Source organism: Colias croceus, chromosome 14, assembly GCF_905220415.1.
Source record: "Colias croceus chromosome 14, ilColCroc2.1".
In the NCBI taxonomy this organism is placed as follows: domain Eukaryota; kingdom Metazoa; phylum Arthropoda; class Insecta; order Lepidoptera; family Pieridae; genus Colias; species Colias croceus.
In genome coordinates this window covers 2,310,468-2,335,056 of record NC_059550.1, presented here as the reverse complement: position 1 = coordinate 2,335,056, position 24,589 = coordinate 2,310,468, and positions in this window count along the sequence as shown.

The window sequence follows — 24,589 nt, the reverse complement described above, 5'->3', positions numbered from 1 at the left end:
AGTTTAAACTTGGAAACATTAAGGCATCCGCCTAAACAACAACAATAGAATACAAACAAAGTTGTTCTAAATCTCAAATTTTAGAGAAAGTTAGAAGTCGCAGAATACTATTCAACTTTTCTAACGAGGCAAAACTAGAAACCCAAATCTGCATACCTCTCCATTTATATTATTTTACAAATTTATTGTAATAAGTTTTGTTTTTTTACCAATCTACTATTTGGTATTCATAATGCATTTATTTAATTACTATTACACTACAAAAGGGAACAACCTACCCTCTTTGAACAAGGGAAATAAAAGTAATTAATCTATCACTCAAAATGACAGGGAATTTCATTATATCCACTCTATGTATATTGTCGCTGGTCACTTCTTTAAATTATTAACCTATCTATTAATAGTCTCATTTGCTATGTCTGAACAAATACAGTTAAATTTTAAGTTTCCCACAATTTAAATACAAGACTCGATTTCCTAATATACGACTATGAAATGACTATTTCTACCACCTTTATCAATTAAAATAAAGTCAGAACAAATTTGAAAAAAAAGCTATAAATTAAAAAAATATTCCCAGAATAATGCTTCAGATGGACGGGCGAATAAATTGGTAGTTATTTTCCGCCCCGCCGCGCCTCGTATTGACGTTGACACTTAACGGCACATAAATCTGTGCTAGAAATAATTAAACCAAATTGCCGGATAGACACTTTTGAAGTGCTCTCGCTATGTTTTAATAAAGTGTCGTGATTGAACACGTTATGTGTCAAAAATATGTGGAAACGAATAGGCGAAGTTTGAGGATATTTTAGGTTCGACACTACCCAACAAGTTACCCACGAAACATATTATATTTCTCTGATAAACGTAGTATAAGTCTAAGACGTAATTAATATGTTACCAATCCAAAATTAAAATGTTTGTTTTTGTGATGTTACTCGAAACCTTTTACTTCTAACTATAATGTAGGTATGTACGTACACGACCAGTCGACCAATAATAAAAATAATAAACTACAAGCTACATCATCCAAGTGACAAAGGCATATTTTTAATCCCCGGTTAACCCGCGCGAAGCCGCGTCGACGTTATACATAATACACACTGTACATTAATAACTGAATCCAAATATTCAATAACTACTAATAACAGATACGCTATCGTGTGACTTTAATGTTCGCAATTTGATATTCATTCAGCTTACACACAAATTAATTTAATTGAAATTCAATCGAACGCTCTCGGACCGATTCAGTATTGATAATAAGTTATAATTGCTATCGTGTTATAATTAAACTGTATTAGAATTATACATGCAAATAAAAATTAAGGATTATAGTTTGAATTTTCAATTGAATGAATTATTCAGTTAGATTTAAATACAAGACTCGATTTCCTAATATACGACTGTCGACTATATTCCACCACCTCATTCCACCTTCTCCATTTCTTTATCGGACATCCAGGCGCGGAATGGAACTCCATCCCTTCACAGTCGATATACCGCACATACGCACTCAGCGTTACGCGAACTCTTTTTTCATTCGAACTGCGAAGGAGTGGAATTCTTTTCCATCGTCGGTGTTCCCGGACCATTACAATCTGCAGCTCTTCAACTCTAGGCAGACGTGCTCCTACATATCGCATCACCGCTTTACATCAGGCGGGATAGTGGTCAAACGCCTGCCTATCAAGTATAAAAAAAAAGATTTGTCAGGACAGGCCATAGATCAAAATAGCTTCCTACAAGAACCCATCAAAATCTTAAAATAGCTTTAACTATACTGAGTTACTATATTATTATGAAGTTACAAATAGAAATTCGCAGTAGAATTGAACTACAACATTATATCATTTCATATTTTTAAATGTTTGAGTAAAAAATATTTTAGTACTTATTGGAAAAAACAAGCGATACTTTTGACAGTTTTGTCGATTCAAGCGAAATCCAATATTATTAGAGAACAAAATATTTCGAATTACCAATTTTATGCTTGAAGGAAGATTGAATTATGTTATAATATTAAGTTGTGACTTTGTAATGTATTAGAGGTTATATGAAAGATATTTCTGTAAAATAGTCGTAACTTTTGAATATTTTTACGTGTGAAAACTTCGATTGAGCGTTCCATTGAGCAATGGCGACGTCCGCGTCGGCCCACCCTGTATATTTATTAATAATAAACTATATTGTTCATTTAAGTCCATTTTATACTAATTTATGTAGCGCAATTAAACGTATGTCAATCGGTCGATTAATTAAGCATTTCATATTTATTCATAAAAAAAACAGAATATTATTACTAAATTATTACTCATTTAACACATTGATATTAAAGCAAATAACCAATACCAACAAAATCACAAGCCCTTAGACGATTCTCAGAAACGACGAAATCCAAACGCTATCAAGTTACAGATCCATTGCATCGATTCAGTTTGAAATTTCAGAGGTTGAAGAGGGTTGAATCGGCACTAAAATAGTTGGCATTACCGTAGATTGAGTAATACCAACATTACCAACACTTATAGGGATAGTTCGCTGAGCTTGATCGCCTAACGACCACTGTTATGGTAACTATGTTTTCGTGTACTTTAAAAGTCATGTTGTTGTATGATAATTGTGTTGTCAGTTTTTATAAAGTTTATGTTTTTGTTTTCCTTCGTTAGTTGTGGGTAATTAAGCTGTGTTAAATTATAAGCCTAAATATTCTCGGACATTCAGCTTATAAATTACTAGCTGTTCGTCCCGGCGGAGGTAGACCTCTCGACCTCCACGGCTCGGTATGAAAACTAAAAATTATAGTCTTCGTTACTTGGAAACAATGAAAATGTAGACTATTTCAATTCAGAAGTTGATAAAATAAACAAAAACCAGAGCCAACGCGAAAGAAATATACAAACAAATCAACAACACCATGAAGTGATAACAAGAAATTTTGGTGTAAAATTGAAATGGTAACTATCGACTAACAAAATATTCATCTTGCATTCTCACTAAAAGCAATATTATGATTTCCTTCCATATAACCTTTGCATCCGAATAGAAAATTGTCGAGGCAATTTTCAAATCTAAATGCCGCCACTTTAGCAATTGGCTTCCATGGAAGAGACTGACCTCAACCTATGGTAGTTTAATATAAAAATAACTGCGTTAAAACAACCGACTTCAAAAACGAAAAAGTACAAAAAAAAATTGATATCATTAATTACAACATAATATTTAGATGTGCTTTTTATTAAATACCTAGGTTTGAAGTCGGTGCCAAACACTTAGTATTAAGCCCGTGCACCGACATCAAACCTATTTAATAAATAAAACCGAAAACGTAGTTCAAAGTTCATGTTCACGTTCACGTTTACGCCCACGCCCACGCCCACGCCCACGCCCACGCCCACGCCCACACCAACAAACACTCTCCCATTCACATTCACTTTCACTTTCACTTTCACGTTCACGTTCGCGATCGCGTTCGCGTTCGCGTTCGCGTTCGCGTTCGCGTTCGCGTTCGCGTTCACGTGCGCTTTCGCATTCGCATTCGCATTCGCATTCGCATTCGCAGTCGCTGTCGCTGTCGCTTTCGCTTTCGCACTCGCACTCGCACTCGCACTCGCTTTCGCTTTCGCATTCGCATTCGCATTCGCATTCGCATTCGCATTCGCTTTCGCTTTCGCTTTCGCTTTCGCACTCGCACTCGCACTCGCACTCGCACTCGCACTCGCACTCGCACTCGCACTCGCACTCGCACTCGCACTCGCACTCGCACTCGCACTCGCACTCGCACTCGCACTCGCACTCGCACTCGCACTCGCACTCGCACTCGCACTCGCACTCGCTTTCGCATTCGCATTCGCATTCGCATTCGCATTCGCATTCGCATTCGCATTCGCAGTCGCTTTCGCACTCGCACTCGCACTCGCACTCGCACTCGCACTCGCACTCGCACTCGCACTCGCACTCGCACTCGCACTCGCACTCGCACTCGCACTCGCACTCGCAGTCGCACTCGCACTCGCACTCGCTTTCGCTTTCGCTTTCGCTTTCGCTTTCGCTTTCGCTTTCGCTTTCGCTTTCGCATTCGCATTCGCATTCGCATTCGCATTCGCAGTCGCTGTCGCTTTCGCTTTCGCACTCGCACTCGCACTCGCACTCGCACTCGCACTCGCACTCGCACTCGCACTCGCACTCGCACTCGCACTCGCACTCGCACTCGCTTTCGCATTCGCATTCGCATTCGCAGTCGCTGTCGCTTTCGCTTTCGCACTCGCACTCGCACTCGCACTCGCACTCGCACTCGCACTCGCAGTCGCACTCGCACTCGCACTCGCACTCGCACTCGCACTCGCACTCGCACTCGCACTCGCACTCGCACTCGCACTCGCACTCGCACTCGCACTCGCTTTCGCATTCGCATTCGCATTCGCATTCGCATTCGCATTCGCATTCGCATTCGCAGTCGCAGTCGCTCTCGCTTTCGCACTCGCACTCGCACTCGCACTCGCACTCGCACTCGCACTCGCACTCGCACTCGCACTCGCAGTCGCAGTCGCAGTCGCTGTCGCATTCGCAGTCGCTGTCGCTTTCGCTTTCGCACTCGCACTCGCACTCGCACTCGCACTCGCACTCGCACTCGCACTCGCACTCGCACTCGCACTCGCACTCGCACTCGCAGTCGCAGTCGCAGTCGCTGTCGCATTCGCAGTCGCTGTCGCTTTCGCTTTCGCACTCGCACTCGCACTCGCACTCGCACTCGCACTCGCAATCGCACTCGCAGTCGCAGTCGCACTCGCACTCGCACTCGCACTCGCACTCGCACTCTCACTCGCACTCGCACTCGCACTCGCTTTCGCATTCGCATTCGCATTCGCATTCGCATTCGCATTCGCATTCGCAGTCGCAGTCGCTTTCGCTTTCGCACTCGCACTCGCACTCGCACTCGCACTCGCACTCGCACTCGCACTCGCACTCGCACTCGCACTCGCACTCGCACTCGCACTCGCACTCGCACTCGCTTTCGCTTTCGCATTCGCATTCGCATTCGCATTCGCATTCGCATTCGCATTCGCATTCGCATTCGCATTCGCATTCGCATTCGCATTCGCATTCGCATTCGCATTCGCATTCGCATTCGCACTCGCACTCGCACTCGCACTCGCAGTCGCAGTCGCAGTCGCAGTCGCAGTCGCTGTCGCTGTCGCTGTCGCTGTCGCTGTCGCTGTCGCTGTCGCTGTCGCTGTCGCTGTCGCTGTCGCTGTCGCTGTCGCTGTCGCTGTCGCTGTCGCTGTCGCTGTCGCTTTCGCTTTCGCTTTCGCTTTCGCTTTCGCTTTCGCTTTCGCTTTCACTTTCACATTCACATTCACTCTCTCATCCTCTCTCTCCCTCTCCCTCTCCCTTTCCCTCTCCCTCTCCCTCTCCCTCTCCCTCTCATTGATATCGGTGCACGGGCTTAATACCTAAGTGTTTGGCACCTTCAAACCTATTTAATAAAAAGCACATTTTTTATTTTGTCTACTTTTTCGTTTTTGAACTCGGTTGTTTTTAACCCTTAAATTGATTTCGTCCGTTTTAAAAACATAATATTTACACACATGCTGGCGCTGTTATGGCAGACCTAAGCTTCGCTAATCGGTATATTGGGAAGGGACTAGCTATGTCCTTCGTGTACACTGTACATGCAGGTTTTTTTTACCAAACCGAAGTACAGTCGCGAATGGTGACCATTTGAAAATTGAAAAAAACTGATCTCCTGACTCTCCTGATAAAATTGATAATAACTGTAAGTATTTTGGCTATTTTGCTTATATTAGTGTGCAGAAGCGACCCTGATTAATATTGAGAAGAAGGAAATAATAACTTATTCTAAACGAATAACTTGTTCTAAATATAGCTTAATTTTATACACAACAAGCGCTTCCTCCTCTAACGAAAACCTAATGAAAATTCTTGGAACTGAAGTATGAATCGATAAATAAAACATGCAAAATGCATTTGCCTTGTATTTGGGGACATTTTTATGATCTTCCCGAGACGCTTTATATATCCTATCATACAGAACTAGCGGTTGAACTGAAGTTTTGTATGGAAAGCAAATTATTTTCTGGAGAATGGTTTAAAACATGTCCAAACTTCGACAATACATTATCAAAACAATTGATTTTTTACAACATATTTTAATTTTCCAAGTGCTTTAGGCCTGTGAATAAAAATCTTTCAACTGTCACCAGACACCCATTAAAGGTACAATAAAGAAAATATAGGACCACGGAGATACGCAAAATATTTTTTTACCTACAAATTTTATTCCTATTCCGCCATAAGGATGTACTATTTTCATAGACAGATGGATAAAGCCACGTAGCTTCACGGTAAAAAGTTACTGTAATAGACTCTAACACATTTATTTATTCAATTAGACTTGTTTGTAACTTGTAAGCGCTTTCAAATCATCATAACAGAAATTATTTACCACCGCTTCGGAAAGCAGTTTCTAAATAGGAGGCAGCAAAAAACACTAAATTGAATCGATGTACACAATATCTTAAACTGAATTACATCGCTTATTCGTCGAGAAATTTCTTGCGAGTATTTCAGTAGATTAAATGCTATAAATAGTAATGTTTTTCAAATTGCATGTTTCGGCGTCAAACACGGCACGCTTACAAATACCTTCGCGTATCACCTATGTGTCACAAGTTCATGGGATTCTGTTACACCGTAGTTCAATCTTAACGCATCTTTATATGAGTTAAATTAAGTGTTTAGTACAGAATATGAATGGTATAAAAAACTACCTTTTGTTTCTTTGAGGTAGAGGAAACCTGTATATTTTTGAGTATCAAAAAACTAATTATCGCTTGGATTTACTTAAAGTTTTAAAACGAATGTCTAACGTTAGCTTGTAAAGAGATTTAATGCCAGATTCAGTATCAACATTTTCCTTTTTATTAAATGACTAAGCTTATAATTAGTAAAACTACACCTATAACATCACAAATTAAATATTTACCACGTAAAACTACACCTATAACATCACAAATTAAATATTTACCACGTTACAGCCCTATGTAAAATGAGCCAGCAAAAAAATCGTGAGTAACACCAAGGGTGTTCGCTTTACGCACGTACGACTAGAAAAATGTGCGAACCTTTTTCGAAAACTCTCTCTGCAGCCGAATTCATACGATACGTACATATTTATTTTCAACTAGAGCCTGAATTCTCGATTGTGAGCTGAAAAAGCGATGCGTATTTCAAATATTCAACTCAAAGAAACTTATTCACATTTCTGATTACGGCAAAGCGAATTTTTCCTGAAACCCACGTTCGAACTTGTTTAGCTTGGATTCTATAACCGCATACATTTTATCCTTCTAGTGCATTACTGGAGCGCATTTGTGTCACGTATTATTTTAAAAGAAAGTCTCCTATCTGATTTTTAATGACAGTATGATATTACTAAAGAAAAATTAAAAAGAACGATTCATGTTTTTAATTCATTCCCGTCGTGGAAAATATGCAACGTTTAAATGTGCTTAATATTGATTACAATTAGTTGCTTTTATAAATATACCATGGTAACAGTTTATTATAACATTCTAATATACCTACTTTATTTATATCAATATGTAGACTTCGTTGTTGTAGTAAACTAAGTGATTCTCGGAACTTTGAGCCAAAACTTTAAAGTTTTTCTTCGTAACAAGTTGAGTAATATAGTACAAGCCATTATATTTATTGTACATAAGGCGTAATTAGTTTAAACTTTAAAATACTAGGCCTTAAATTCAAATTTATAACAAACTTTAATCCTACAATATTACAAGCTGAGAGTCGCGTCTTTGTACGTATAAACTTTTCCTCTCTCAAACACAAAACTTCGACACAGAGTCATCTCTCATGTCCCCACTTAAATTAAAACTCTTCGAAAATTATTTCTTAGAAGGCTTCAACATATACCTATACCACATATTATATCGTTTAATCAATGAGCTGTTCAAAAATCTGAAATCTTTTTGTGTCCCGAACCTGCGTTGATTAATCAAGACCTATACAGGGTGTAATCGTTAAGTGTGCACAGGCGATTATTCCTTAACTATTACAGATATCAAAAAACTTTAAACTGATATCGAAAGTATTTAACCTAATGAGTAAAATGGCCATAATAAATTTTTAAAAATAAAACAAGAAATATCTAAAAAATTTACTTGAAACCCTCCCATACATTTAGTATGAGATACGAATAGGTATCCCACGGGTTGATACATGGGTTGATTGAAGACAAGCTTTCCGCCCGCGGCTTCGGCCGCGTTTTTAAAGAAAAACCCGTTCCCGTAGGATTTCCGGGATAAAACCTATCCTATGTCCTTTCTCGGGTATCAAAATATCTTCATACCAAATTTCATGAAAATTGGTTCAGTAGTTTAGGCGTGATTGAGTAACAGACAGACAGACAGAGTTACTTTTACATTTATAAGATTAGTATAGATTTGAAATTTGAATGGAAATATAAAAATCGAGAATTGTATTGAAAAAGATTTTCATGAAGTTTTGATATTTCTGGCCTCTTTGGTGTACAATTGTTGTTGATTGATCCTAGATATTGGATTATAAAAATCAAATAAATCTGATCATCATCACCATCATACTCATCACCGCTCAGTCTCTAATCACTACACTCTCATTTGAAAGGTTAGACCAAACCTCTAACCCACCACGCTGACCTAGCACAGATGTCACACGTAGAAAAATTATGCAAAACTTCTAAAAGTTCTAACCGCTTATAAATAAGCACTTCATTATATCCTCCCAGATCAACCGCTACTTCATGAAGCGTCATAAATTCTAAAAAAACGTCAGTCGCCTGCAAAAAATCCTCGAGTATTTTTAACCCACCTACAAAGTGTGCGACTGGCTGTTAAAGCAACCGACGCGGACAGTATCCAATTTATTTTTTCTTATTTGTTATTACGCTTAGAGCACTAAAGGGAACTTAAATGAACATCACCTTGTTAAGTGTACGCAGTCGAGTGGAAAATGAAATTAGTATCGTATTAGGAGTTTTTTCCGGCTACACTGTGAGCCGTATTGCCATTTCATAGGAAGTTATCCGATATTTTCGCATCCTATTTCTATTTATATCGCCCTAAATGGCCGCTTCGTCTGCATTAATATAATAAAAATAGATAGCACTCCGGTTTTCGCATCGGATGTGCTTTTGTAGGTGTGGTCAGATAATTTGTTAAAGTTATTTTGTCTCTATCTAGTGCAATTTTGCATTCGTTAATAATATTGTGGATTATTTTTGCAATAAATAAAGAGTCAGAATAATAAGCAGCCAGCATTACACCAATTACCATTACAACCGAATTATAACTATCTTTTCGCACGCGGCATCGCCCACGTATTCATAAAATTTCCATGGAAATTAGATGTTTCACTATTGTAAATAATTACCAATGTCACAGTTTTGGTTCCTACCTAAAAATAAAAAAGAATACCTAGATTTTTAAAAAGGTAGATTTCCAATGAAGTACAATAAACAACTAGACTCACAGCAAAACTCACAGTCACCTCTAAAAGGTCGTCGAAAAATACTTGAGCGATGTCGGATAAGAAAAATTAAATTTAGCACCTTTTTCGCAGTAGTTATGTTCAAAATCGATTGTATCGCTCATTTGAAAACTCTGCCAGGAATGAAGGCAGGGTTTTGCATCAGACAATAATTTTTGTGCGATGTTGTGAGTCTAGTTTGCTTATTGTACGTCGGTTTTAGCAAAACCACTTTATCTCTCAGATCAATACTTGCTCGATAGACTTCAACAATTTGAATAACGCTTAGGCCCAACCAAGGTAAAAAAACCTATAACGAGGCAGAATTAAATTACATAGTAATATAATAATACATGCGACGTAAAATAAATCGATTTGCCACTAAACTGGTCCATACAATTAAGCACACAACAACAAAGTTCGCACACAAATGTATTTCATATCAAACTTCCACAGCTAGACACTAAAATAGTCTAATTAGAAACGCGGTTTGAATAAAACAATTATTCTATCTTTGTTTAATTAATGTGTATCGTGTGTTTGGTTTCTAAACGGATTTTACTGTATGTAACGTTGTGGTCTTCTTTAATCGTAATAATCAAGCTTTGTAAACTTATTCAATAATATTGTGTTATTGAAATATTGAATCATATTTCTTTATTAAACACAGTAGTAGACTTTTTTTATTATTTACAATTACACTTTCATTCGATTTATATTATGAGTATATAAAGTTGAACAAACTTGTTTCATTTCTTTGGTTTGCGTGCTAGTACAATAATCATTATTTTTACTATAATTTTGATGTTCATTTTCTGTTTCTGTATTTTCATTACTAAATACACTCTCCTCATTAAAATTGTAAAAAACAATAATTATAATTAAAAGAATATCGCATAGCATAAATTATCAATATTTATAAAATACAAAGGTAATAAAATCTTAAATCACGATTGAACTATGTGTTAAATGGCGATACTTGAATGGATATCAAATACATTACCATAAGCCGAGCTCAAAAGCGCTCATAAAACACCCCATACTAATAAATCATGATAGATTTTTACTGTCGCGCTTAAAAATTTAATTCTCATGAATAAAACATTTCATTTTAGCCGGGTAATGTAATTTTCTTGCATCGTAAGGATTAGATGCAGATACGATCAATTTTTAACACATTTTATTTTGATGGATGTAACTGTTTTTACAATTAAATAATTTGTGAAATGTTTGCCTCATACATTTTAAATTCGAATTTGTGAAGAAGTGTTTTTCTTTTAACATAATTTTAAAGTTGCCCGTAGGTACTTAAACGTGTTATTTTATTATTTTTCTTAAAGGTTTTAAGGAGAAGGAGGGTTATGTTTTCTTTCGTAGGTCGAGTGTGAGTATATTTCTTTGATAGGCCCTACAGGCTACAGCCCTAACCGCTGCACGGATTTTGATTTATGAGGTTTCGTAGCAATCATCAGAATTTCGATATCTAGTGATATCGGCTACATAATGTATAAGGAGTCGGATTTTTGTGTTCATAATAATAAAAATTCTTCTTATACTTACCTACTCCTTTTATGAAGCAGGTATATTTGAAACTAGCTATGCCCTGCGGTTTTACCCGCATTGCCGACTCCTGTTGGTCTTAGCATAATGATACATACCCTTATAGCCTTCCTCGATAAATGGGCTATCTAAAACCGAAATAATTTTTCAAATCGAACCAGTAGTTCCTGAGATTAGCGCGTTCAAACAAACAAACAAACTCTTAAGCTTTATAATATTAGACTAGATAATATGCCATACCTGTATTCACTAAATACCTACATACAATGCACATACTTATGTCAATATCAATTGATATTAAACTTGATCCCACGGGATTTGATAAGCAAAGCTAACGTAAGTCAATATTGTATGTTCAAGCCTATAATTTCAAGGTACCTGCGTTGATATTTCGTGCCTAGGGTCCTGAACTGAGTTCTGACCTAAAATCTTCATTAAATATGCAAAGCCCTTTATCGTGGATGTAGTAATTTTGGATAAGCTTTCGTGTACTAGTACTGCCTACTTCTACTTCTTACTATGTAGATTAATTTTAATAATGGGTACACATTTTAAACACTTGTACTTATTTATTTATAGAAATTATCGACCTTTTTACTACTTCTTACATTTACACTAAATTACGAGTAGGTTAGTAGGTTGTTACCTAGAAACAAACATACATGCACAAAAGAAAATAAAGAGCTGTAAATGTTGCCGTTGCTGTTGCCAGTTACAGCTGTTAGAATAATTCAATAATATTGAAATTAATCAAGTACCGTATCAACAATTCGTAGATTACTGAAATCTAACGCCAGTTTATCGTTTGACCCGAGTCCCATTGTTAAGCTGTGGACAAACACTCGCTTTCAAAATTCATCACCATTCTCAATTGCACCATTTGAGAAAGGTGATGAATAATGATTATAATAGTCTACAGCAGGATTAGTGCGTTCACAGTTTTTTTGCTAAAACAAAACTTTTATGTATATTTATAATTAGGAGAATATATATCGACTAGGTTGCCAGTCAAAATATGGCCACAAGAATTTTTAATGAAAAAAATTTATCGATTTTTCGTGAAACATTTCGTTCACTACAATTATTTATATGTAATTGGCGAAAAAGAATAGCTTTAATTTGATATATGATTCATAAATGTCCGTTATGGATCGAAATCATCAACTTGTTATTGCACCAGGCTACGAAGTTGTAGTGGCCAGGTGAAAAACGGCAACCGTGATTTTTTAGAATCTTTATATGATTTGCCATGATGTAGACTACATTTTATACAAAGTGAACGAAAGGTTTTCCGAAAAATCAATTAGAAAAAATTTAATTATAAATGCTTGCGGCCAAATTTGGACTGGCAACCCAGTCGATATATATTCTTCTAGTTATAAATATACATAAAATATTAGGTATATTATATCTTACCATAGGCATTGAGAAATTGATAATAAAGTCATCTACTTAATATTATAGTATAAGATCCCACCGCAGGATTAGTGCGTTCATAGTTTTTTTGCTAAAACCAAAATCTATTGAAATTTTCGCGTTAGAAGTAGATACCTATACGCTCTCAAAGGAATAATTTAGGAATAATTTTTTGCCATTTTTGAAACATTTATAATACATAGATAGATGCTCCGCTTCTACTGTCTTGGTGTTAGAGTACCTATAACTTATGGGTGTATGTAAATAGACTTTTTAACAAAATTTTTTTTTTCATTTCAAAACAATAAGTATGTAGGTACTTTACTAAATTAATTCGTAAAAAATTCATTCAATTCCATAAAATAGTTTATTGTTTCCGTGTTTATTTTTAGCCAAAATGCAAACAAAAAAACGTTTTACTAAACTCATTATAAGCAATTTCTTATTAATTCATACTCTCTAATCTAAGTAATTGCGTTGCTAAGCCACTACCTATTATTATACTAAGATTATCCTTTAATTTAAAATTACAACTTGTTGAAGTTAAATGAACTAAAAGCACGTATTAGTGCGACAATACCATACATTTTCTATGAAAATGAACGTGTAAGCTATTAATTGTACCGCATTATAGCTGTTTTCTTGTTATTACCGTTATTCCAGGTAATACGTCAAAGGAATTCATTCGCTTGTGCATGCTATGGGAAATAATACTACACATGATTTGAAATTAATTCATAGATTTCTATATAAGATTACAATGAAATATGCACGTTTTGGACAATTTATTATAAAATTTTACCCTACCTAGGTATATGATTTTTAAATTTTGCAAATTAACGATCTTTGTTAAAAAATAACTATTGGAAGACAAAATCAATAGAATATGCTACTGAAAGGTACTTACAATATTGAAAAGCTGTATATTTTGTTATCTAAAGAATTGAATGCAATAATCCATAATTCAAGTGTATTTTTAAATGAAACAAATAAGAGTTAACGATTCTGAACTGAAAATAAAAACATAGTCAAATGCAAACCATCAAAAAGTAAAATGAAAACATTCACCAAAAATAAATACAACAAATTGATATAATGGTAACAAAGCTTGTTTAAAATAACATAAAATTAATATCGCTTTTGCCTGCGTTCATAGATTAAATAAATTGAATTTTAAAATATAAATACCTAAGGTCAAAGGTCAACACTGGATTAAATTGTTTATCAAGATAAGGCTCTTGACATAAGCGTTTTTCGGCGAGATTTATTATTACTCTCATTTAATTTTATTTAATACCTACTAGCTTTCCGCCCGCGGCTTCGCCCGCGTTTTTAAAGAAAACCCCGCATAGTTCCAGTTCCCGTGGAATTTCCGGGATAAAACCTATCCTATGTGTTAATCCAAGTTACCCTCTATATGTGTGCTTTAGCACTATATGAAATTTATTTCATTGTAATCGGTTCAGTAGTATTTGCGTGAAAGAGTAACAAACACACACACATCCTCACAAACTTTCGCATTTATATAATATTAGTAGGACTGGCGACCCACCTCATGTCGTATAAAATAATACAAGTAAAATAAATTTCTTTCTTATAAATAACGACTAACAATGTCTTTTCTTTCAGTATAATTAGGTAGAACTATATTATTTTATAAAAAAAATTTCATGACAGAAATATAAACAACGAGAACAAGGGTTTCAATTTTTTAGCTAGCTTTTTTATGAACTTAAGCGAAGTCTAAACTAATTTTGTTTCTCACAAATTATGTCATATTAAGTCATACCTTACGATTTAAGTTTCGTTTTTTATAGTTAACCTCAACATTCTTAACGTTATTTTATAATTGAATATTGGATTCAAATGTTTGTATAATGTATATCAAATAATACTTCTACAAAGTACAATCGAATCATTTCAACGAGGCTTCAAGAACACTCACTTTTAAACAAGCGTAAGCGTACCTATCTATTAGAACATAATTTAAGTCGATCTGAAATATTTTTTCTTTTTCAAATATGATTTTAAAAGGCAACTGAATTTTTGATCTCCCTATTTCTATGTCTAAAAATTACTAATAATCATATTATTACATAGTATTCAAAAGGTACTCCGTCACTTGACGGATAACATCTATAGAACTAAAACAAACGCTGTGCCTAAATGTAAATTGAGCGATAACCTTTACCTCAGGGACTGCACACTTCTATTCGTCACGGAACGGGCGTGTTTTAAAATAATATTATTTACAGGCAAATATACTGGGAACAAAGCACCCCACAAATGTATTTAAATTGTGTATCGCTAGAGTAAAAGGTATGGAATAGAATAAAAGATTCAAGAAATATTGAAAGATGTATCCTGCGATGCGCTAATGTACATTGTGTGTGGAATATTTTAGAGCTATCACGAAATAAGATAGATTCGTGTTTCGAGCAACATTACAATATAAATAGTAAATCGGTCGTAAAATAATTGTTATTGGCTCCCTTATCTAATTAAAAGATTCCATTGTAAATTTGAAGTGTATGATGATAAAGACAATACGATGTTATCATTAAAACTGCGTATTTCATTCATCCGCGCACAATTAACTTCACTTAATTATGGCTTCTACGGAATAGTTGGCAAGTTATAAATAAATCAATACATATGGTAAGTTCCCATAAGGTTTAAGATGTTAACCACAACCAAACACATATGAAGGCTGAACTAACCCTTCGCTCACCCTAATTTGATTCGACCGTAAGGACGTCAAACTTCTGTGATTACGTCACCTATCTTTACACATAGTGTAAGAAAGGTATAGACGTATGTATGCAAAATAATATAAAGAAACAAAATTGTTAAATCCAAATTCGTAGAAAATAAAAACATTGTATAAGGAATTTGACTGCTTCATTATAACATTTTATAATAAAATAATTGAATAAATTTTCGACAAAATAAAATTAAGGGCCGATTTTTCAATGCTTGGTTAAAACTTATTCGTCGAATAATGTATAAAACTACCATTTTAAAAACGTATTCTAATTGTCCCTATTTGACAGTTTACGTGAAATTTTAATATTATCTTGTAATACTTTATTGGACGGATAAGTTTTAACCAAGCATTGAAAAATCGGTCCTAACTAGAATATTAAGATTTTGCGGTGTAGTGTTTAGACAGGTAGATTTCTAGGATCGTAGTACCTTGTATAAATAGAAATAGTAAAAAAGTGAACTTATTATAACAGATAGAAATTAAGATTGATCCGTTCACATTAAAATGACCGAAGGTGGAGTAAAATATGGTATCGGCTACATTTTATCCACTTCTGCAAGCGAATCCACGTGCTAAGCATATAAAACTAAAGTCAAAACAAACATCTACTCTGCGTCAGTAGCCAGAGACAAAGTTAGTGCCAATAAATGCCGTATCTGACCTTCCATCATTCTACAAGTTAAATTGCCGCCACCTCAACTCACGTATCAACTTCCTGTTTAACCCTTATTGTCATATATTATGTCATCATCACTACATAGTATAAAACAAAGTCGCTTTATCTGTCCCTATGTATGCTTAAATCTTTAAAACTACGGAACGGATTTTTATACGGTTTTTTTAAGAGATAGAGGAAGCTGCTTCACGTTCTCGTTCTGTACGGACAAGTAGGTGTGGTATTCTCTGTGCTGCCTTACTGTGATATTTTTTTTAACCACCACCAGAATCGAACCCTGGATCCCACGATTCTTCGCTCCAGAGGTAACCACTGTAGCAAGGAGGCGGTCTATAATGTAATATGCTGCAAGATATATTTTATGCAGTAGGTACAAGATATTGAAGGAATATCAAGATTGGTTTATTTATAGGTATGGGATTTATGCTCAGTGAGATGGAATTTTTTAGCGTTTGAAAAGGAGACCATATACATTATATGTTGACACCAATTTAGTTATTTTCTTATATCAGAAATATACACAAACGAGTGCTTTAAATGTAAACTATCCCTCATTTCAGTCTTCTATTTGTAAGTAGGTATCTAAATTGACCACGTAAATATATTTATATTCTTCATTAATAATTACAAATAAACGAACAATATCCATGTTCTATTTTAACGCAAACATTTCTAACCTTATGCTAATTTTCCTAATACACGTAGTAACTATCGCAAAAGTTTATCAAGAGTTTATAAAAAATGGAGTCATAAATTTAATCGCCTATAGAGTATAGCCTATGTATGGAAGTTATTTGTAACCGGAATATAAAATTACACTAATTTCTACCTAAAAACAAACACAGGAGAGTTCAAATTAGCGGTCTTTAAAAATTTTTTAATCTATATCTTAGATTAATATTGCGATTACATGAATTTATGTTCAAATAATTTTACATTAAATACTAGAAGCGGTTTTTATATTGCTTGTTCACGAAATATTAACACTTTCAATTTTGACTGCTTCATTATTTATGATAAATGTTTCTAGTTAAAGAACTAACATAAGTACGTACGATCAAAATATAAAACATAAAAATTTGTTAATTAAATTTGTAAGATTCAGTTGGTAGGTAGGTATTTCACTATAGGCCACTTGTCTTGCATTTGCTTATTTCCATTACCTGATTGATAAGAAAAAATTTTGTCAATAAAATAAATTACTTGAAGGATGCTTGAAGGTGTATTAAGTGTCATTTACTAGGTAATTAATTTTATCGAATTGCGCAAATGAATAGTAAAAAGTTTTAAAATTTCCAGTTCTGAGAAGGCTTAGGTACCTATAATAGTCATTATTAAACTTCTCTAATATTCCTACTACACAGTACCTACTCCTACACTTAAAAAAAACTCCTTAAAAAAATCACTCCATATTCATATTTAATCCCAACAAATTTGAAGTTAACAACATAAAATATTTAGTAACCGAATCACATTCAAAATTTGAATGATCGTTCTATTCAGTTTGTAATATTGCACAGATAAAAAATATTCGAACACAATTCTTGCAATGTGTCACCACAGATAACATAAAACTTGCGTTAAAAGGGTGCATATACAAATCGGTATAACTTTATTCCACATGGTAACAAATAGCCGAAATCTTTTAATACTATATGAACGTGCTGTTAATGATTCGACCATCTGTTGCCCCCTCGGTATATCATGTGAGACTAATATGCCTTCTTGCCTCTAAAAGGGAATTTAAGGGGATGTAATGATCTATGGTTAGTTGAAGAAAATGTTCTGTAAATAATATGATGATACTTCTGATTCTTTACACGTATAAGAATATGTTTATGTTAAAAATGAATTCGAATAGACTGGACTATAGTTTATTATTGTGTTGCATACATTTCCTAGTCGTAGTTGTTTAAAAGTGTTACTCAAACTTTTATTGTCTGCATCTAATAATAGTAATAGCCTGATCCCACTGCTCTATTCTACAAGTACATGTTATTATTAATTAATTAATTAATTATTATCCATAGTCGCCAGTTAAAAATGGTCCTATAATCCATACTAATATTATAAATGCGAAAGTAACTCTGTCTGTCTGTCTGTTACTCAATCACGCCTAAACTACTGAACCAATTTGCATGAAATTTAGTATGGAGATATTTTGATACACGAGAAAGGACATAGGCTACCTTTTATTGCGAAATAATATGTACCACGGGCGAAGCCGGGGCGGACCACTAGTCATTTATAAAAGAAATATACAACCAATTTCTTACAAGAAAGGAAACAGATCTACCTATAATATTATATCTTAGGCTATAACCATTACCCCCCCATCAGTTCCAAGCCTTGTCGTGGCCGGGGGGGCTCAGTAGCTTGGAGTGCACTCGTGTACTCTGAGTGAAGCTAATTGGACGCGGAGGGGCTGAAAGGCCAGTCTGTCGTCTGACGACACGATTGGTTCGACGGCCAGGGATCCATATGGCTGGCTGGCTGGCTTGAAGGCCGGCTGGCCTTCCCCGCTGGCTGGAACCGGCTGGTCACACCGGCTGCCTCGCTGGCTGGCTAGGGGGCCGGCTGGCAGGCTGGCTGAATCCGGCTGCTCCACCGGTTGGCTGGCTGGCTGCTTTGGACGGCGGCTGGCTGGCATGCTGTCACCGGCTGGTTGTCCGGCTGGCTGGCTGGCTGGCTGGATGGCTGGCTAGCTGGCTAGGATCCTCCGGGGGGCCAGGATTGGCTCAGGTGCCGTTGTGGTACGGCGAGGGATGGCGGCTAGTGGTCGCGGCCTGGCAATTTGGCTGGGCAAAATGGGGTTGGAGGGTCGATCGGGGCTCGTTTGGGTCTCGATCCGACCGACTAGCAGAGGGCTGCGCTTTGCGGCGGTGGATGGCGGCCAGAGGCCGCGCGCGTTGTTTTTTGTTGGTAGTCTAACTACCAACAAAACAGGGGGCGGGATCCCGACGCGTCACTTTTGTGACACGCGGTGACTCCTGTAGGTGGGTGTAGGGCGGCGGCTGTCCTGAGACAGCCGTCTGCCATCTCGTAATCCGGTCCGTCCGCGGGTGGCGTGAGCTCGTGTACAGCTTGCGCCGCCCCGGGGTGGGCATTTGGTGGAGGGCCTGGAAACGGGCAAGTGGCGGAGGGCCTGGAAACGGGCAAGTGGCGGAGGGCCTGGAAACGGGCAACTGCTGGGCGGGACATGCGGAAGATTGCGATAGTGTCCCCGCATCCCGTCTAAAGCAGCGCGTTGGTACACGGTGGGGTTTTAGTCGGTAGGAATCCGACATAACCCACGGCTCCTTCCCCGGGAGCCGTGGGTATCTTAGGCAAGATTTCCCCACTTTAAAAAAAAAAAAAAGGCTATAACCATTAGACCTGAGAAAGCACTAATAGTTGATTGCATAAATATATTTGCCCCTACTGGAAACGTAATAATAGTAATTGGTTTAGGGCCATAAATCAGGGCACTAATTAGGAGAACGTAATAAGAATCAGAAAGTTTACAAAGACTTATTGTAAGGGTGTTGATTCAATTTGTCTCAATCTAATTGTATTTATCAACCCTCTTATATTAAAGGCTATGATTAATAAGATAAACATGGGAGTATTATTAGAAATACCTCCAAACTAGATTTTTTAAAGCTTTTAATATTATGGAATATTTTAAAGATTGTACTAATTCCGCTAACCGCCCGCGATAATCCATACTAATATTAAATACTAGCTTACCGCCCGCTTTCTCTAAAACGATTTGAGATTTAAACTATCCTATCTCTCAAGTTGGATCGAACTGCACATGGTGTGCGAATTTTATTATAATCGGTTAAGTGGTTTAGGAGTCCATTGAGGACAAACATTGTGACACGAGATTTATATATATTAGATAGCTTCCGCCCGCGACTCCGTCCGCGCGGATGTCGGTCTTTGCGTGGATGGTTTATTTCTCCATTTTGAGTAACTCGGACAATGACATCTTATAAATATCTATTGGACCCAAATACGGCTAGGTCTATAATAATACGCAACGTGTGTTCGCGGTACCTACTACAGAACAACGTCTATGGATAACTGAAAAATTGAGATTAATTTTTTTTCTACGTATTTTTCCAGGATAAAAAGTATCCTATTTTACGCCCAGGATAATAAGGTATAATTATACCAAGTTTCATCGAAATCGAACCGGTAGTTTTCACGTGATGTCTTCACATACAGACAGACAGACAGACAGACAGACAGACAGACAGACAGACAGACAGACAGACAAAAATTTTTTTAATCACATATTTGGGTTTGGTATCGATCCAGTAACACCCCCTGCTAGTTATTTTTTCAATATTTTCAATGTACAGAATTGACCCTTCTACAGATTTATTATATGTATAGATGCGAAAGTAACTCTGTCTGTCTGTTACTCAATCACGCCTTAACTACTGAACCAATTTGCATGAAATTTGGTATAGAGATATTTTAATACCCGAGAAAGGACATAGGCTACTTTTTACCCCGGGAAATAGGATAGGTTTTATCCCGGAAATCCCACGGGAACGAGAACTATGCGGGTTTTTCTTTGACTGCGCGGGCGAAGCTGCGGGTGGAAAGCTAGTTATAAATAATTATAAATAATCTGACCGTCACAAGGTTATAAGTTCTTATAAATCCATATAAAAACTAAAAATAGATTAGTAGGTATTGGTGCAAACAAAAATTAAACTAATAAAATAAAATACAGCCAGACTTTGAAATTGGAGTATTTATTGTGTAATGTGTACCTCAAAAATTTCCATTATATTTCTTTTTTCATTGTTAAACTTAGTAAGTGACATAAAATATATTATTTCAAATGTTTTTAGAACATATTTCAACATTTTTATGTATTACTTTTTATAATTGTACTAGCTTACCGCCCGCTTTCTCTAAAACGATTTGAGATTTAAACTATCCTATCTCTCAAGTTGGATCGAACTGCACATGGTGTGCGAATTTTATTATAATCGGTTAAGTGGTTTAGGAGTCCATTGAGGACAAACATTGCGACACGAGATTTATATATATTAGAAGACTAGCGGTCCGCCCCGGCTTCGCCCGTGGTACATATTAACGTTTTCTCTACATAAGAACCATCCTCGTACTTCAAGGAATATAATAAAAAAAGAATTATCGAAATCGGTTCAGCCGTTCTCGAGTTATGGAATTACAACGAAAAGTGGCATTGATTTTTATATATTAGAGATAATATACTGTTAACACTGTCACTGGCTGCTGTAGGTAATCTTATGAAATAAATCATTCATTGTAGAAGATTGTATGCTTTTTAATAAATTTATATGCGTTATATAATTTTCTTAATTACCCACATGTTTTCATTCGCTTTATTACATTTAATTTAAAAATAGCATCATACTCAAGTAAGTCATTATACATTTTATAAACTAAACAAAAATGCGACCCTCATAAAATAGCCTTACCGATTTAATTTCCGGCTTTTTTATGAGTAAAATTATACAACATCTGTTACACTTAAAGAGGAAAATGTAAACGTTTTGAATTTATTAATTGGCTACCGGATACTTTATTTACAGAATAACGAAAATCTTTAATATTTTTAGAATACAAATATTTTTGGGAACCAATTCGCTTTCTGGGTAACTCTCAGAGTTAACTGGTTCTTGGTTCGAATTCCAGTTAAAACATTTGCCTGATATAACGTTTTGTATTTTTAAAAGTACGTATATTGAAGTAAATTGTGACATTTTCTCAGTAATAACAACCAATTTAAAGGAAAAAAAGTTATTGTTTAAAAAATAAAGACCAAAATTTTATATTTATAATATATTTTGTGGTTTTGCTACATCGATATATTTGTAAATTATTTCAATTCCACAAAAACATTCCAACCGAACATACTCATAAAACATTTACAATAAAAATACATTCGAAACAATCCAGGTTTATCAATATTGGACATATTATGGCGAAACATAATCAGTTCCGACAATTTCCATACGAAAACAAAATTTATGCCCGCAAAATTTAAATACAGGATGGATTCGTAAAAGAGCTTTGCTCATTACGTATTTCATCAATTATAGAAGGGATCAACGTAGCCATTTATATGGACTGCGTATGATAAATATCACGAGAGATTCATGTGATTACTCAGTTACCTATATCTTATATATAAAAATGAATCCCAAAATGTGTTGGTAAGCGCATAACTTGAGAACGGCTTAACCGATTTCGTTAATTCTTTTTTTATAATATTCCTTGAAGTTCGAGGATGGTTCTTATGTAGAGAAAACGTGAATATGTACCACGGGCGAAGCCGGGGCGGACCGCTAGCTTTCGGCCCACGGCTTCAACAATATAGTCGAATAAAAACCCGCATAGTTCCCATTCCCGTGGAATTTCCGGGATAAAAACTATCCTATGCCCTTTCTTAGATCTTCAGCTATTTCTGTAACAAATTTCGTCCAAATCGGTTTAGTGATTGAAGCATGAAGAAGAGAAAGACAGACAGAATTACTTTCCGATTTATAATATTATATTTAATATATTATTTAGCATTTGTTATGTAAAGTATATTTTGTGATAAATTCGTGTAAATTGTTAAAAATATTACGCCGACTGCTGAAGATGACGGAAAAAATAAAGCTTACTGGGAGCTTTCATCTAAGACGTCGCCTAATCCCCTTAAAATATAACAAAACAAAGTGTGACGGGATGAATATAAAAAAGGAATCTTTTTTATGACGAAACAATATTTAACGTCTAGCTACTACGCCTAACTAGCGGTCCGCCCCGGCTTCAGCCGTGGTACCTACATGTTTAAGTTTTTTTTTTCATAAGAACGATCCTCGTGAAAATGCAGCTTTCTAATGGTGAAAGAATTTTTGAAATCGATCTAGTAGTTTATGCGTTAAAACCATACATACATACGTACATACATAATTACAAAACTTTCCTCTATATAATATTAGTGTAGGTGGGTATATACTATATAGGTACGTAATGATAAATTTATATAAAAAATTTACACGCAATGTAAGATCTCTTGTTAGGTTTAAAATTACTTTCAATGTAACCGGAACCATCAGTTAAATGGACGAGAGTATATTTTTGTTCCCAAATAAGATATTCAATACAATTTTCGTAATATCCAGGAGGAATGAATGAAATTAATTCACTCTATTAGATGAAAAAACGGGTCCGCGTCAATATTTTTTGTGATACATTACAAGATTTAGTCGTCTTCAAATGTCTTATTTCCTTAGATGTACAGTTGTACACACTATACATGTACAAATTACTATCGTCACAATTACATCTTGAAAGACATAAAAGCCGACAAACTTACTTTCACTCGTAAAATATTTTATTTTATTAATATTTACGTAAACTGCTTTGCTGTTCTGCTAGTGATTATTCTGTGCTTAGGGTTATAAATCCAAAACTAATATTGAATCCAATATTATCTCACTATATCGGTGAATTATTTTAAAAACCTTTTAGGTCATGAACTTTTCGATATCACTTGCAAGAGAACTTGAGAAATAAAATAAAACAACGACAGAAAAAGTATCAATTTATTTTACATTTGAATTGAATACACAAACATTACATATTTTGGAATTATGATTATTTACAATGAATAGTGAATCACAAGGCGTCTCTTAAGTCTTAATTATTATATTAATGTTAAACAAGAGGTGTCTATTCTAATTATTCTTTGGTTTGTTATAGTTAATCAAATTATAGCTAAATTAATAAAATATAAACTAATTTAAATAAAGGTATCGATAAGTTTAGTATAAAAATAGTGAACAGAGCGTAAGTCGATTGCTATACAATTTCATTGAATTATAATATAAAGTTCTAGTGTGAAAATGAGTACCTATAAAGTCTTATCATTATTTGTTTTAAAAATATAAGTTGTATAGTTTACCATTATTTATGACATAATAGATATATTATATTCTAGATACTGGCTTTAATAAAGTAATGATAACAATGATCTCAAACATTGATATTACAAAGATATATCAGAATTTATGTAGAGAACACAATATTGGTAAGGTCTGTTAAGTATTTTATTGTGAAGGTACTTAATTTACGTGCTGCAGCATAGTTGTATAGATAATTATGATAAAATATAAAGCGGAGTAAAATTTTGTGCCAGTAAAAACAAATTTTTGACAACTTTCGTGTTTATGGAGAGTTTGTAACTAAACATTAATTATTAAAGTATACAAAACAATACACGTTACAATTAATATATTATAAATATTTTTTCAACTCACTAGTATACAATACGACAGCAAAAACAACAAGAATTAAGACATACGCACATATTAAATACAATATTCGACCAGACACAATAAAAACACAATATTTATGACAATATTTTTCCAGCAGTCGCGATAAAATCCACACTACCCTTGTAATAGTCAGGGTCACTGGTCTGACCACTTGTCAAAATAACAAACCTACTAATATTATAATTATTGTGAAAGATTGTGAGACGTTTGTAACTCTTTAAAGAAAAAACTGATGATACAGTAATATACGTTATAAATAAGAATAACACATGACACATGCGGCACAGCCAGCACAATATACAG